The sequence below is a fragment of the Pezoporus wallicus genome, unplaced genomic scaffold, assembly GCF_028554395.1.
Source record: "Pezoporus wallicus isolate ANWC-B61680 ecotype Strahan unplaced genomic scaffold, APGP_CSIRO_Pwel_v1 contig_7237, whole genome shotgun sequence".
Lineage (NCBI taxonomy): Eukaryota > Metazoa > Chordata > Aves > Psittaciformes > Psittacidae > Pezoporus > Pezoporus wallicus.
In genome coordinates, this window is record NW_026635802.1 from 1,811,971 (window position 1) to 1,830,007 (window position 18,037).

Consider the following 18,037-nt stretch of genomic DNA (forward strand, 5'->3'; position numbering starts at 1 on the left):
AATAGACCAGGCTAGGGAACATTTATATAGATTGGACATACAGAAGTCGATGGAAACTGATGGGATATCCCCATGAGGGCTGAGGCAATGGGCCAACATAAATTTTGAGACCACTCTTGATCATCTCTGAAAGGACACAGCAACTCAGGGAGCTCCTGAGGACTGGAAGAAAGCAAATGTCACTCCTGTCTTTGACAATGGCAATGAGGAGAATACCGGGAACACGGGACAGTCAAACTCACCTTGATCTTTGGGAAGATGGAGCAAAACTTCCTGGAAACCGTTTCCAAATATATGAAGGATAGAAAGGTGATTGGCATTAGTCAGCACAGCCTTCTAATATGAGATGACTGGTTTGGTGGATAAGGAGAAAGAGCTGGGTGTTGTTTATCTCAATTTTAAGCAAGCCTTTTGACACTGTCTCCCACAGTATCTTCACAGACAAACTGACGAAGAACAGACTAGATATGGGGACAGGGAGGTGGACTGAAAATAGGCTGAACTGCTAGACTTAAAGATTATGATCAATGGTACAAATTCTAGCTGGAGGCAACTCACTAATGGTGTACCCCAAGGGTGAATACTGGTCTGATACTGGTCAATATTAACGACTTAGACAACAGGACAGAGCGTATCCTCAGCGAGTTTGAAGAGGATACTCAACTGAGAGGACTGCTGATACACAAGAGGGCTGTGCTGCCATCAGCAGGACCTCAACAGGTTGGGCAAATGGACCAACAGGAACCTCAGCAAGTTCAATAAATGGAAATACAAAGTCCTGCACCTGGGGAGGAAACACCCCATGCACCAGTACAGGCTGAGGGTTGACTGGCTGGAGGCCATCAGCTGGAAAGTAGCTTAGCAGAAAAGGACCCGATCCTTTTCATGAGGTAAACATGATCCAGCTATGTGTCCTTACAGCAAAGAACACCAACAGAACCTGGGTTGCATTAAAAAGAACATTATTAGCAGGTCTAGGGAGCACTATTCAGCACAATGTGCTATGTATTGGTATTGATGGGTCCAGCTCTGGGGAAGACTACAAAAATACTGGAATCAGTCTAGTGAAGAGCCATGAGGACAGTTAAGGACTAGAACACCTGGCATACAAAGAAAGGCTGAGAGAGGAGCTGCGATTGTTCAGCCTGGAAAAGAGAAGGCTCATGAGGTGTTTTAGCACTTCTCACTGTCACCCAGTGACAGAACAAGAAACAAAGGGCACAAACTGAAACACAAAAAATTCCGTTTAAAATTGTGTTCCACCACCCCCACCCCCCCACCCCCCCCCAACCCCCAGCAGTTTTCCCAGAGAGTTGTGGTGGAACTTTCATCCTTGAGATATTCAAAACACAACTGGACACAATCCACAATCCTGGGCTACCACCTCCAGCTCACCCTGCTCTAACTAGACCATCTTCAGAGGTCCTTTCCATCCTCATCCATTCTGTGATTTTAACTATTCTTAGAATAACTTATAACAAGGAACTGTAAACAGAGTAAAATACCCTGAAAGACTATTTTGCAAAATCAGCCTGAACTGTGTGAAATATTAATTTACAAAGATCCATTTTTCATCATTATATGATTCAGCCTGTACAGACAAAATATATAAGATCCATGTAAGAATCTACTTACAGAAATACAGAAATGAAATACCTAGGGAGCAAGGAGTCAGAGCAAACTAGAAAACTGGTCATATCCCTGTAATTTAAAGTGCATCTTCAGTGCCCTTAATGAAGTCAGGACAGAACAAGCTCAAGATGACAAAATTGCTCAAGAAAGCATCATTATGAAGGTAATTTTTTGACTAGTAAGTAAGGACACTCTTGAGGACATGACAGTTATGTTACAGAGCAAAAGTTTGTGAAGACAGCCATGTCTGCTTTGCAGGAGCCTTTGACCCCAAGTAAGCCAAGTGATTTCAGTTCAAATTGGATGGGACCATAGCAATACTGAGCAGTTTTACAATTTGTGATGATCTAGTCCAAAACACTTCAAGAAACAAACACATTTAAAGCCAAAGACCCCAAAGACTGCTAACTTACAACTATAAAATTGGGGTAGTTTTCTACCTCCCATTATAAAAGCGGGGACTCGAGTTCCTCATATAACATGTGATAGGAAAAAAATGGTACATCCAAGAATGTGTAATGGTATGGGGTTTTAGTGAGGAAAAAGAGGACATAATACGTATGAAGGACACTACCAAATTAATTTTGAGAACCTCCTGATTTCAAGGTTCCTGGTATTTATCAACGTGATAACTCCAGGGACAAGAGTTGTCCATAACTTTATAAGGTGGAAACAAAAGGAAGCGCTTCAATACTGCATAGAAACAGACAGACAGATTTATTTGACATGCTTTCTAGAAGCCCTGCAGGCTGCATCAGTGGTACTTGTAAGGTCTTTGAAGTGTAGCTGTTGCACAGCTTGTAAGTCCCTTCCTCCAGAGCTAGCAAGCTTGGGGTGTTATAAGCTACTTAAGCTCCTTAGACTAGATCTAAGTAAACAGCTTGACGCACTTACAAGCTTCACTCCCTCTTATTCTGAAGATGTTAAGCTGCTTAGCTCACTGTCTTCAACTTTCAAATTCCTACAATCAAATCCTACCCATACACCATGCATCTGCCTTTATTAGTCTGATTCTCCACTCTGCTGAAGATTCTGAATGTCTTGTGCCAAGTCAATGGTAGAACAAAATCATATTTTATAGCTTAGTACTTCCAACGTCATAGCCAATACGTGAATGCCTATTGCTTTGGCAACTACACCTTTGCATTTTCAGTGTCCACAGATTTACTGTAAATCAAGCATTTTATCTATTCTAACAAATCTCTTCCCATCAATAAAGTCTATTAAACATTTTGGTTATGATTTAAAAAAAACAAACCTCCACACTGGCATAACTCTGTTCTCACAAATGTGAGCTTTTACTATTAAATTTTGATTCAGTAGGAACTGCAGAAGCTTTTGAAAGAAAGGCTGCTTATACAGGAAAGATGGTTTTCATCTAAATCAAGCTGGTACCAGACTACTGGCATTTACAATTAATAACGTTACAGAAGAATCTTTTAAACTAAGAAGTGCAGTAAGGCTGGCACAAATGGACATGACACATTTTCTAGGACTGAAATCATTAAAACTTTGTATCTATAAATAAAAGATAGGGCAGACATTAATAAATCTGAACAAGAAACTGCAAAGAAGAAATAATTCCATTTTAATCATAGCACAAAAAACCCGCTACTAAGCCAAGCACAGAAGTGTTCCTGTACCGATACTAGGTATCTAAAAAATTTAAATAGAAAACTTTAAAATACCTAGCTTTCAATAAGGATATTGGCAGAAGCATCTTACTGGTGAACGGCAATCATTACATGCTGTATAAGAAAATAACAAATTACGTTGCAAAGACATTGGAAAACCACAGCCGTGAGTGTTGTTATACATTAATAAAAACCTGAAGTCAGAGCAAACAGTTAACTGTACCAACTTCTAACATAACTCATATGGTTTGAATACCACATCAATGTTGGGAACATAAAACAGGCCACTGCCCAGAATGACAACAGTGACTAAAACACACACAAAGAGATTGGAGAGACCACCTGGACAGACAATGCAGTAACAATGAAATAATACAGTTATCTCTGTATGAGTTAGAATAAACACCATATTTGCACATGCTTATGCGACAACTTTTATAGAACTCTAAAAAAAAAAGAGAAAAAAGCAGCAACTCCTGACCTGGCTTATCTTAAGCACAAAACACAGGAGGGTTCAGAAAGTTACTACTGAAGAAGCACTCTGTAATAGTTACCATGAAGAACAGAGCTGAGGTTGTTCAGCCTGGAGAAGAGAGGATTGTGGGGAGACCTTACTGAAGCCTTTCAGCAATTAAAGGGCAGCTTATAAGAAAGATGGTGACAGACTTTTTAGCAGGGCCTGTTGCAGTAATAGAGCAAGGGGTAATGGCTTTAAACTAAAATAAGGTAGATCCAGGCTAGATTTGAGGAAGACATTTTTAACAGTGCAGGTTCTGAAGCACTGGCACAGGTTGCCCAGAGATGTGGTAGATGCCCCATCCCCGGAAACATTCAAGGTCAAGACTGGATGGGGTACTGAGCAATCTGATCTAGTTGAATATGTCCCTGCATACTGCAGGTTAGATGATTTCTAATGGTCCCTTCCACACCAAAACATTCTATGATTCTATTAAGATAAATCAGTCTATGAAGGGCCAATCAATAAAAATAAACCATCAATCCACAGTGAAAATACATAATTTCAGCAAACTGGAATAACAAAAGACAGAGAAAAAAAATTAAAAAGAAATTAAAAGCAGCAGTCAAAAGCCTAGAATACCCTTAACTAACACCGAGACAGTTCAAGGACAACGTATGAAGGGTGTCTTAATTTGGCATGTGTTGGAGGGCCTGTCCCAGACTGAGTTGTCAACATGGGATGATGCTTAGAACGTGTTGTGTATGAATGAAGTGCCAAGTTGTTCAAATGTTAACTGGAGAAAATGCATCTTGCTAAAAGTCTTGAAACAGGAGTCTCCAACAACTTGCTTTACAGAAGCATAAGCATGGATTTCCAGCAGCTTTTTCTAGCAGGGTTCTTCACCAAAATTTTTTGCAGAAAGGCGGTTGCCACAGGACAGAATGGAAGTGGTCTTATGCACTAATGATGTCTTTTTAAAAGACATGAAAAAAACAGTAGGACTAAGTGATCATTTTTCACAGTCACTAGTGAAAGGTCACAAGTAACGTGGGAAAGGGCAAAGAACAACAAAGCCAGCCCTGAGGAGTTACAGAATTTTCTTATGAGAGACAGGATAAGAAACAAAACGGCAGATGAAATTCAATGTTGATTAGTATAAAGTAATGTACACGGAAAGAACAAATCTAAATTTACATATCCATCATGCTCTAAGTACTTATCTTTGAGTAAAGCATGGTAAGTTTCAATAATTTCATGAAAATATTAGATCATTACTAAAAATTGAAAAAGCAAGTGCATTAAAATTGTATTAAAAGAATAAAACCAGAAATAGTATTATGCTACCTTTTAAATAAAAGGTTAGTGTCTGTTTGAATATTCAGTGTAGTACTGGTCCTACGTCATGAAAATACATAGTAAAAATGGAAACAATACATAGAGGCACAACAAGGCTGATCAAAGGTGTGGGACAGCTTCCAACGAGACATGACTAAGTCTTGATTACAGTTCTTCAGCCAAGGAAAGAAATAGCTAAGACAATACCAGGGAGAGGCCAGCAGATACACAGGCAGTCAAAAAGATGATAAATACAGAATAATTATTCACTGTTTCTCATAGTACAAAACCTATTGAGGAGCAAATGGAATTATCAGGTGACATGCTCAATATAAACAAAAAATAGGGACTTCTCACACGATGCATAGCTCAGATGAAATGCTCTGTGCTACAGGACACTATGGGTGCCAAAAACTTACATTCTTTTAAAAAGTGATTAGAGAAGTTCATGGGAAAAACTAAGTCAACACTGTTAAATAAAAAACCCTGAGGCTCAGGAAGTTGCTAAACTGCATACTGGTGGAAGCTGGGAGGATATAACAGCCGTTCAAGCCTTGCTTGTGTATTACAGCCTGGCCACTGTTAGAAGATTCTAGCCTAGCTGGCCCTTTGGCCTGACTCAGGATAACCATTCTTACCTTCACCAACAGCAGCAAAACTATTTCAGTCTTAAGCACTATTGAAAGAATTTCCCCTTAATTCTCTGCCACTTTTGAATGAAAGCCTGTAAATCAGGTCAACCCAGAGGTGGTCCAAAAGAATGCTGTGGGGAAGACACACCCAGCACATTTTTCTTTTCACAAAATACATGAAAGTATTTTACACCGAGTGTTTAAAATATTCACCATCAAGCCAACCAATAAGGCACCTTCAAATGTTGCAAACAGACATCTGATTGTATCAGCTCTAAATTTCCAAGCATATCCATTCCCCCCACAATGTGTTTGTTTTAAAACTCACAAGAAGACAAAAGTCTCACAACCCTAATTATATTTATCATAATTCTGAAGACTGCTACAATCTTGACCTGTTTTACTATATGCTAATGCAATTTCAAATTAATCTTCTCTGTTTCGCAAAAGTTACCAAATGTCATATAGCATGTAAGCTACATCTTGATTGCTGAGAAAACATCTCTGCAGAACATTATTTAGGCATGCATTGAAGTTTCACTGACGTCACAGGTACCCAAAGCAATTTCTTGCATCACCATTTCTAATCCTTACAGCACCAAGAGTCAATGGGAGCTGAAAGCCTGTACTTCAACCCCAAGACTTTCAGTCCATAATATTCTACTCAAAGGGTGGCTGGTCAAGAGGCTGCTTCGCCTTCTTCCACTGTCATGAAGGGCATAACACAATACAGCTAAAAGAGAATGCATTCTCTGCTTGTCAGAAGTAATCAAACATGTCACTGATTTCTGTAAAACTCAAGAGCCATCTGGGAAAAAAGCAGTATGTCTCCACATCCATCTGAGTGACAAGGTCAGAGCACCCCTCACTTTCTTGGTTGCATCTCCATCACTGACTGTTCATCATGCTGTAAATTAATCTGCAAAAATTTGGATAGAGTACCTACTGTAATTAGTTCTATCTGTCCAAATGAGGCAAAATGAGATGAGGTAGCAGCTGAAGGATCCAATTGGCTTGCGGCTGCAGAGTGACAGAACTAGGTCAATACACCAATTTTATTCAGAAGGAGAACAACATAAAATCAGCCTTGTCTTTTTACATTTCTGAGACAAGGTTTCAAGACCTTCAGTTACCAAGAACCCGCTAATAAAATGCTTTATAGTTATAACTTCTCCCTGTGAAAAACTTATCTTTTGTATATCCCATTAGAAACTATCGATTTATGGATATGGTCTGACATCCCTCTGCTGGATACCTCACCAAAGAGCACCTCAACAGGCCACCATTAAGTCCCTTCTAAAGTCTCCTCTTCTCCAGGCTGAACAGCCCAGCTCCCCCAGCCTCCCTGATCAGGACAGGCTCTCCAGCCCCTAAGCACCTTGGTGGCTTCTTCACTGCACTTGGCCCAGTTTGTCAATGTGTTTCTTACATTAGGGGGTCCCAAATGGGCATTGTACTCCAGACCTGATCTAAAGGACTGCTGAAGAAAGAACAGTAATTTATCTATTTCAGTTGCCTGGCTATTCTCCCGTTGCTACAGCCTGTATGATGTCAGCCTTCCTTGCTGCATAGATACACTGCTGGCTCATTCTTAGCTAGACCTCCCACGTCCATTTCAGGAGAGCTTCCCTCCTTGATTCTTATCAACGCAGGGAGTTTATGTGCCCCAGGTGCAAGACTTGACATTTTTCCTTGTTGAATTTGATGAGGCTCCCAACATACCATTCCTCTGTTTAACATGCAACTTACGTGATTTATTCAAGTCACAAGCATAAGCTTCTCATCATCATATCAGAGAATAAGCCTGGAGAGACAGTTGACTGTGTAAGACAGGATTAGAGGAACACTGGATGAGGTTGTGTGATGTACAGCTCACCTCTTTGGCTTTTTCTCATTATATAAGAAGACCTTTCTCAGTGTTTATAGTCACAGCAACTAACACACTGGAGGTATCGCCACTAATAGCTCTCTGTTCTGAGAAACTGGGCCTGAGCCACATGTCCCTGTTTAAAGGACTCCTGCCAGGTATTGCTAAGCACACACTAGGTCACAAATTACACGACTCAGTTTTCTTGCTGGCTTTCAGCAGGAGATGAAAAATTAAAGCTAAGAATTTAGGAAATCACTTCAGAACATGCTTAAACACAAGTAGCATCAGTAGCATCAACAAGCCAATGAGACAATAATGTCTGTATTTAAAGCTAGGGGAAAAAAAAAAAAAAGGCCAGACTAAAGATAAAGCCCATTTATATAAAAATACATACATTTTCTTCCAAAGGTGCTTTCTTAAGTCAGAGATGGGACTGCAGGATAGGGAAGCTTTCACTGCTGTCTGTGCAGAATCTATTCTACAAATAGAGAAGCAAAACAAATGGCAATTTGCACCACTGATCCTGCAGAAAGCGTGTTCTCTCTTGGTTTTTGTTTGTCTTCCAGATTTTCTGTGAACTTCTAAAGCCAACAAAAGCATTTCAGGACTGAGCTGGTAATGCCAAGTGGCAGAACACAGGAAACTTTTTTTTTTAAGAGTTTAGAAGACTTACATAAATAAGCATGAGGGAGGAGGTGCTAAACTGACATGTCAAGGAAATGCCATGTACTTGTATTTATTGAAACCCACGGATACTTATGGATATGAACCAAGTGCGTCCCAAGGGAGAATAATTTCTACCACTAAGATCAGAGTAGCAAGACACCTATGTAATTTAAACAGCAGTCTCGGAAGCTTTAATGACAGCCTTTTCACTAGAATAAGCATTTCAAAATAACTTCCCCAGGATTATTTATTAAAGTTAATGTTATTCTTAAATTTGTGTATTTCCTTTGAATCCTTGTCAAGACTAGCATATTAGACAACTGCTACGCTTGCAACCTAGAAGCACTTGGGCTTTTTATGCATAAGTGGCACTAGGTCAGGAAGAGGTTAATGTGTGGAAAATGGATATGGTAAGAATGAAAAGAAGGAAACACTGCACTTCGACTCAAGAATATGACATTTCAGCACATGAGGATACTAAAACATCAGCTATTTTCTTTCTAGCAACACAGAAAGTGCACAACTATCCGCTCCATATCTTGACAAACTGAATGAACATCACAATTTTCAGAAAACATGGAACGTAGTAAAGGTATCTTTTCTCAATACAGTGTGGGATTTGAATGAGCCGGTATCCACTAAGGATCTGGAAATGTCCTTTTTCTCTCTCAGTTACAAAACAATTTTAAACATATGGGGAAGGAAATAGTTATTCCCATCCTGTTCTGTAGCTGAACCATGAATCAAGATCTGAGATGTCAATTTACCCTCCAGAATCTTTTGTCGCAGTTTAATTTACTTTTTCTCCAATGTAATCCTGGTGTCACCTTACTGTTTAATATTGAAAGTTATTGACAAAGGAAATGCTGATTCATGAAAGTGAGATTTTGCTCTAATGCATTCATGTGAAAACAAATGAGCCTGTACCATTACATGGTTCTTCCTCTTGCTCACATTTCATTTCAGCCCTGACAGAATTTCAGATGGGGCAAATGAATCCTACACAAATCCTGCAGCAAGTTTTTCTCAGTCCTGGGCCAACAAACAAAAATGATTCCAAAGAAAATCTTCATCTTTGGTGCAATGCAAATTCTCCTTGGAGTATAAAAGGGCATGATCACTTACAAACTGAGGCAGAGCTGCCTCTGAAATTATGAAATCTGTTTATCTAGGTTGTTCCCTATTCAGAAAGCACATTCTGCTCCATAGGTGCATATTAGCTGTGGCTTAATCCTGTTTAAGATTTATATTCTAATCCAGCACTACTTATCCTCACTATTCATAATACCTGTACTTTTATTTATACAGACTTCATTGCATGAGCTGGGTCATAACCTACACACTACTCTAGGCACCTGAAACCAGCCTGTTTTGCAGGAGGAAACAGGCTTCTACTATGCAGCATGGTCAAACATTAAAGTTCAATACAAATCCACCTTTCCTCCATGCCGGTGCTTCCAGGACTTCTCCATAATTGATTCCCATTTAACTAGCATGCACTGAAAACAACCCATTGTTTGCTCTTCCTGGATGCAGAGACCTCATTCTTTGCAGATTGCTGCAGTGCCATACATTCAATACAGTTAAGCAAGTACAAGATGATGCCATTGCAACATGGTGCCCAATGGCCAGAGTCTCATTCTGGAAGTCTAGTTATCCTCTGATCACGGTGTGGCAAAAAGGCCCGTAAGTCTGGAAGAAGCACCTGAAAACATCTATGTAAGAGGATTTTCAAAAATCTTACAGAAGAGAAGCCCAAGCAATGACCACCTCAAAACCACAAAACATCTCCTGCAAGGTAAAGATCTCTGTCTGCAACCCAGAAACTCATCATCCTGCCTCCTTGCCACCACTGCAAGGAGGCACTCAATAGCTGGCATCACCCTCAGCAACAAATGCAGTATAACATATGGAAGTGGAGGAGGTGTTGAGCTAGAATGGTCTCATTTTTAGCCCAGGCACAGAATAGGGATTCTGATGACCATGGGCATGGAGTAGCTCGAATAGACTATGCTGTCAGAGGAAAGTGTTTCAGGGAGACTTTCTGGAGCCATGCTCCAAGGATTTGTGTAACAACAGGCATGGGAGGAAAGCATCAAGAAAGAGAAGCATTTTGCTAACAGCATGGTAGCAGTTACTAAGCAGTCAAATGTGAAACAAAGCAAGACGGCAAATACCGTGAGGTTCTCATGATGATGCAGAAAAGAGGGCTTTTTTTTCACTCATTCCAGTAATGAACATTACAGTCTCTTTCTGTGTCTTCACAGAACCATTTTGAATTACTCTAGATGCAGGTTGATCCAGAACTCGGGGAAAATGAAAGAGGAGGACAGAGAGAGAGAGAGAGAGAGAATGGAAAACGACTGGTTTACACTACTTAGAGTAGAATGGGCAGAAGTTTCTCTGGGCATAGGGTGAGAAGGCTGACACCCATGCTAAGTGGGTGTCAACGTCTTGTCTCAGCTCTGCCAAATACTCCCCCTGCAGACTTAGACATCACAAATGACTTAACCACAGCATTAGAATGCCATCTCCCATACCCAGCCCACACTTTAGATACACTTGCTATGCCCACCACATTAGGTTAAAACAGAACAGTAATTACCTCACAAGGCTCCGTCACATCAACTGCAACATTTATCCTGCCAGGAAAAGATTAACTATTGACTGAAGCCAAAACAGTTTTATTCACATGGATGATTATGAAGCTGCTACTGCTGGATACAGCAGCACAGGCAGAAACCAGGCACAGCTCAGGAACATGGTACCACCAGGTGTGCCTGGCTTGCCCAAGAGCTGTGCAGAGCAAGCCATGCAACAAGGTTTACCCTTGGTTATGGTGTCCTCTCTCCACCTGGGACTGTCACAGGGCAGCTATGAGAAGCTTTGGCTCAATTTTGCCTTCCTGAATGGCTTCCAGGGAAAAAAGTAGTTTAAAAATCAAAAAGGAGCTTTTACACAGACAAGTACTTTGGTTGTGCCCAAAGCAGACAAGCTCAAAATGGCACATACATTTTCCTCTTTCCTACCTAGATTTCTACTTATTTTAGTCAGTTTAGGATACTGCACTTTATAAAAGTATAAACCAACAGATACAGAACAACTTGGATAAATTTAGTTCTGGTACTTGAAGACACGCTCCATTTATTTTGGATGTTTTAATCATATAGGGAGATACATCATGTGAAACTAGCATTTTCCTCACTAGCTACTAGTATTTACAGTTAGCATAGCAGAAGCCACTGAACATTTATTCAGGTGAACTCATGTATGTAATGGAGTTGCCTTTAGCAACTCTCCCTTGCTCCCAGGCCTCCTGTGACTATGCTACCTAAAGTTTTACATTTATCTTTCTCTGATGATCACAACTGGACAGGATTTTAAAACATTAAACTAGAAAGCCTGCATTACAGGCAGCGCTAACAGCCCAAACAAAGAGACAAAAGCAGCAAGTGGTTTATTGTAATACTGGTATTTTCCAAGCTCTTATCGAGCAAAGCATTTAATCTAATGTATTACACTTAATGAAGAGTCAGGAACTTGTACTGCAAATAACAGATCAGATATAATTGGAATTTGCTCCGCACCACTAGCCTACATATATCAATAAAAACAATAACCACATTGGATTTTGGGCTTACTTCATTTGCATTTCTTAATTTAGTGTTTAACTAATTTAACAATAGCAATGATTTAATTCAAATTAAAATCTAAGGAAAATAATTTTAAAAAGCCATTAAAGATTTAAGTTCCATCTAAATTAATATTAGCTTTCTTAATATTTTTCAGTAAATGGATTTTTCCTCTCACACTGAAACAAACATGAAGTTTCCTCTGTGCAGCCAAGCTTTAGATAAACCTTGTTAGATTTATAGGTATTATTTTAAGCAATTAATTATTATACATTAGAGTTATTTAGAGGAAAAGCACAAAAAGGGCAGGAAAATGGATTAAGCTGTTTTTAAAACACTACATTCAACTGCGATAATTGTTCTTTGAACCTTTTATCTGGAGCTCTTTAGGTATACACTGTTCGTTACATCACTTTTCTCATACATTTGTGGTATCACTCCTAAGCATCAGAAACATGAGTTACCCAAGCCACAATAGTTCTACAAGACATTTTCTGCATCTCCACACGTACCAGTCACTTGCACATGAGTGACTACTCAGAGAAAATAATTCATTTCAGAAACGTCAGTTATAATAACCAAAAGGTTCTGTGAATTTCCAGTCTTGCCTCCTATCCTCTAAATGAAATAGAAAACTTATTTGTACAATATAGTTATTTATACTATATATATATAGCGTGTGTGAGTGCGTATAGGTAAAAACCATACATATATGAAACTTTCTTCTTTTAACCACCAGAATACAACACATCCTACCTCAGCCCTCAATGTACTTTTGCTTTTGTAGTCTGCTGGAATGTGCAGCTGATTTTGGGGTGTTGGATGTGCCATCAGGACAGATAGAAAGGATGTATAGGGGAGGTAGATGACAGAAGTTTGTCTGAGGCCTCTCCAAACTGGAACTGCTGTCAGTTTTATCCTTGGTTAAAATGAAAAGAGTTAAATGATCGGGCCTCTGAGGAGTGATCTAACCCATTTTCAAGCATATAAAAGGGGATGGAAATTAGGGTTATAGTCTTACACTCTCCTGGTTCTCATGATTAACCCTTATTCATGCAAATGGCAGCACTGAAATCAACAGGAATGCCCTTGCAGTGATTACACTCTAAGCAACAGCCTCGATAACATCTATAATCTGCCCCGACCTGTATCAAAGTTCATAGCCGCTACCATACTTGAAAGAATTTAATAACTCCAATGAATAAAAGAGGAATTTAAAACACAAAAATAAACAAGAAGCCACTAGATCCTGAGCGTTTGCCAGCAATTTTTTATTCTAACATATCATACTTAAAAACAATGGCTTCAGATGTTCACCTGCATTTCAGTGGGTACCAGGCTTTTATGTTCACAGACAAAAATCAGATATGATATATGAAGCTTTGTATCACTCTCCAGCACAAGTGTTCACTTGCAGGTAAACTTAAATCACTTTACTAGAAGTGCACTTAATTTGAAGAGATTACTCATGAAGCTCTCCACTTGTACATTTGTATAACCATTATAATTAGAACCACTTCAAAATAACAAAAAGTTCATTTTTGACCAGAATAAACACAGAGGGAAAAGATCAAGAGCACCTTGAGTGAAGAGAGTGAATGCTTTTGAAAATATCGTTCACCATCCCTCCAGCTCTGTGACCACTTTAATTCCAATGCTACTCACAGTGCTGCTGCTACACAGGCCAATATATATTATTTTCTGCTGTTTTGTAAGTTTTAGTTGGCCACCGACAGCACAGAAATACTTTGCCAGTTTGAAACAATGCTGAGTGCCCTCCAGCTCTCCATAATTACTTCTTGAGATGCACACATGGAAATAGCTATGTACAGATAAATACTGAGATTTACCTGTTTGGTACTAGATACTAGCGATGGTGAGGGAAGGAACTGAGTGACCCAATGCTGGAAACACAGAGAAGTCAGCCAAGGATGTGCTGGAATACAGTTCCCAGATGCATTCCTTCAGCACATGGATACCCCTAGGATCCAAACTCCTCTACCAACAAAGTCAATAATTGAAATGTAACAGAAGTGATCTTAACATATTGAAAACATGACAGGAAAACACACAAAAGTGAAGAACGTTGCATTCAATGATGAAGTACATTGACTAGATAGATAAGTACACTGAAACTCTGGCTACTAACTTTAAGCTAAGGAAATCGAGCATATTTCCAAGTCAGTTTGTTTTCCAAAATAATACTGCCATTTGCTTCTACTTCTGTAATGAATACACACTGTTTAGAATTGCTATCTTGGGTAACATTGTTGCCTTGTAAAAAGAAAGAATTCAATACTGTGTGTTTGCGCACAGCAAACACCTTCTCATAGAGTTTTTGAGACAGAGCATTCAGCTCATTCAAATTCCAATGCAGCCATTCTTTCCACTCAGTGTTGCTGCAAAAGTGGAAACACAAAGGCACACAGGTTTATGTTTTATAAAGATGCTAGCTGGTTTCTACAAACCAGCTCAGTTTGTATAGTGCATAACTGAACTTCCATCTACCAGAACTTCTGAAAACAGCTAATAATTACGCATTTCAGAAGAGTCAACCGAGATAGGCACACCCAGAGGTGAAACACTGAGAGTTGAGTTAAGTCACGCTTTAGTAACATTAAAGATAAAGACTTACAAGTTCAGTTATCTGCCGTAGAGGTACCCTCTACGGTATTTCACTTTCAGACACTATCAAAAATAAAAACATCACAAAACCTCCCTTTGTATGTATATATATACTCTATTTTTAATTTCAAATTTCCACTTTTCAGAAATTTCTTAAGTTTAAATATTGTCAAACGGAAGACAAATACTTTAAAACCAACATAAGTGGTAGAGAAGCGGCCACTTTTAAACTCACTTTCTACTTGAGTAGTAATTGATGTACAATGCTCAGCAGGTACACCTGAGTTTAGTTTTACTTTAAGTCTGCCTGATGCTGTACAATCACTGTAAGTGCAGTTGGAAGAAGACAATTTCAGTTTCAAGCAAACTTTTTTCCTTGTGTTCTTTCATACACTCCTTAGATTTTCCAAGTAGGAATAGCACTGATGTGCTGAAGGCCACTGTAAGAAACTCAAGTCCAGCCTTTTAAACATCAAAGAGAAAAATTATATCACTGTCTGGAAGCTGGGATCAGGAATTTCATCCTTCTTTGGGTCAGCCCTGTCACTGATCATAAATTATAGCCTCCAAGTGCAAACCTAAAAAATCTCTGTTGGTACTCATGTCAGAGCGAGAACTTCAGAAGCACATACTGCACTTGAAGCTTATTTTTCATGAACTTCCCATCCGCTGCTGTCCTTTACACCTGGACTGAACCAACATTATGAAAGCCTTGGGGCTGAGACCTGTCACTTTACATGCACCATGCACACCTTCGCAAGTGCATAAGTTAGACACACCATGTACAGGCTAAGTAACGTATTTTAAAGGCAGAAAAAGAGACTGCCCTTTACATGCATTCCTGAAAACCATGGGTCAGAAATTAAAAAAAAAAAAAAAAAAAAAAAGCTGCCCAAATTAATCCTTTAACGTCTAAAGACAATTAAAGTTACGCAAGTAGAATGCAGAATTCCCCTTCCCCACAGACATGTGAGCTTTTACTCTGTTTTTACTTAATAAATGCAGGGTGGTTTGTTATTTTTCTCTTGAGATAATCTGAGTAAGCACTGAGAAGCTGTCCTCTAGAAATCAAAGTCTGTATGGAACCAACACTTCAGATATTTAAATTCATTTTAAAACAACTCAGACAATGATCTCTTTTAAAGTAAGGCAAAACTGTCTTGCTTAATTTCATGCAGCAAACAGAGTAAAAATTACTGTACATGCACGCAAATAGAGTAGGTCGGGAAAGAATGACTTGTAGAATGCCTGTTAACACTGAAAAATCTCAAGGGTGGATTGATGCAGCTGAAAGCTTGGAAACACTTAGTGCTCAGAAGTGATGCATAACATGAGATGTGTAAGAGCAGCTGAATAACCTTAAGCCAGAAAAAAGAAAGACATCTGGAGAGACTAGGGATTCTTGGGAGAGCTGAATGGAGTTCACTAACAGACCTGTCACATTTGAGCAACAAAAATGAAAACACAGAAAGACACTGAAGAAAGATTTAAAGTAATAAATAGGTATCATCTCACTAAGTGTCAACTAAGGTAGCTATAGTGTTTTACAAGCAGAATGTAGAAACAGGGGGTCATTTACAGTGATACCAGCAGCTGCTATTGGTAGAAATGATTACTACAAAGCAATGTATATATAGCTGTGAATCAGATGAGCTTCCTAGCAATGGCATCTCTTACAGATTCCCATGTGTCTGAGACAGAATGGACCACTCTGGTCCTTTTAACTCACCCTTCTATAACATGAACAATCTCTTTGGATCAGAGCACCTGTATTTAGGAAAAAAAACAAACCTTGTTTGTAGAACTTCCAGTGCTAAAGAGTTCACTACATCCTGTCAATTGCTGCAATGTTTTATTTCAGTTTCTGTTAAAAATCTGCACCTTGCTTGTCATTTGAGGTTTACCTACTTTCAGTTATTGAACAATAGTGTTGCTGTCTGTAAGGCTCATGAGTTCTATACTACCAAGTTTCCTTTCCCCAAGAAGGTACTTATAGACTGCAATCATGTCATTCCCTCCCTAATCTAACTGGATTTAAAACTAGATCAGTCCTAAAAACACAAGTGATAAAAGATTTATTAGATAACTGATGCCCAAGTCCCCAGCTTCTAAAGATCCATGAAGCTCTAACAAAACCAGTCAACTGACAGCTTGACTATTTTTCTGAGTACTGCTTGAAAAGTACATCATTGAAACAGCCATAAACAATCCCTCCTAACATTAGGGCACAGGAATTGAACCATTTACATACTTAGTCTTTTGCTGACCAAACATTAAAAGTGATTGTTCAAACAATGACAACATTTTATCATTGTGTCAGAAATGAAAGACTGATAGTACCTTCTCCAATCTTTTTATTAACTCTTCAGATTTTCTGTCTTCACTGTGTTTCCTGTATATGTATAACAACAATAAAACAAAATAAAAGCAAGACAATAGCCACTGCATGAAAAATTCTAGAGCACGTATGCAGCTTCCTTATAGTACATTAGGTCATTTCCTCCAGAGACATTTTATCTAACCCTTTTTAAAATTAGTTAAACTAATACTCTTGGCTCTCTGGAGCCAAGTAATAATAAAAAAGCTCTTCTTTGCAAAATACTTGGTCAGGGAATTGGTAATGAGCTAACCAACCTTTCACTCCAGATCACTGGCTTAAAACCAAGCGTTGCTTGATCGTGCCTGGAAGGCTCTGCTACGTGATAGCAGTCTGATGCTTTGTGGAAAATAAGAGGGGATACAGTCAAGTTCTTGGCAAGGTATTGCCCATCTCACACTGGCACTCTTATCAGCCGGAACTTTCATCAGAAAATACAAATATCCTCTGCAGCAGAATCACTAACTTATCTGGGAGGAAGATCCTGACTTTGATGAATTTGAAAGTCCTTCTTAAGCCAACACTCCTCCCTCAAAAATATAGGCTCAAGATCTAATGGCAAGGCATATTTATGGTCTGTTTGTATTGCATGCCAAGCGGTACTCTCTGCCCCATCTCTGTTCATATATGTTCCAATCTGACCTATACCATTATTCGTTATTATTGTGAACAAAGGACTTCAATTTCTCACCAAGGGCTCTGTCCTCTAATTATTTTTAAACTGTTTTCATTCACTTGCTGAAGCAAAAGGCCCCTAACAAAGCCATCACCCTCATGCTGCTGAAACAACATCAGCACTCTTAGCAGCAAACAGCAAGAGACAAGCACGAAGCCAACACAACATTTTAGTATTGATTTCTCCAAGAAATTTAAATCCCGCAGGGCATAAACATCAATTTAATCTGTATGCAACTACAAAATGGCCTCACAGTTTTCAGCCAGAACACTGCTACAACTGGAGTAGAAGCACACTTAGTGGTGAAGGTAAGGACAACCGACGGAACAAGTACCCCAACATTCTTGATATTTCATAAGACTATGGAGACTACAGTCACTGAAGCCAGTCAAAGACAACTACCAGCAGAAAAACCTGTCTCATAGCCTGACACAAAGCCATCTCCAAAGTGTCCCAAGGATCAGTGCTATCTAGCTTTGCCAAACTGGAAAGCCAGTT

At 39.2% G+C, this 18,037-nt stretch overlaps 1 protein-coding gene and 1 long non-coding RNA gene across 4 annotated transcripts in view; both read right to left on the bottom strand.

Moving 5' to 3' along the window:
- Positions 1 to 18,037, bottom strand: part of XYLB (xylulokinase) — an 87,484-nt gene that overhangs the window by 34,853 nt on the left and 34,594 nt on the right. The window lies entirely within an intron of this gene.
- LOC130593284 (uncharacterized) lies at positions 14,492 to 17,507 on the bottom strand. Its single transcript, XR_008970775.1, has 4 exons — positions 17,121 to 17,507; positions 16,827 to 16,878; positions 16,216 to 16,253; positions 14,492 to 14,948 (listed from the first exon to the last, which is right to left on the bottom strand). It is a non-coding gene; the product is annotated as an uncharacterized LOC130593284 (long non-coding RNA).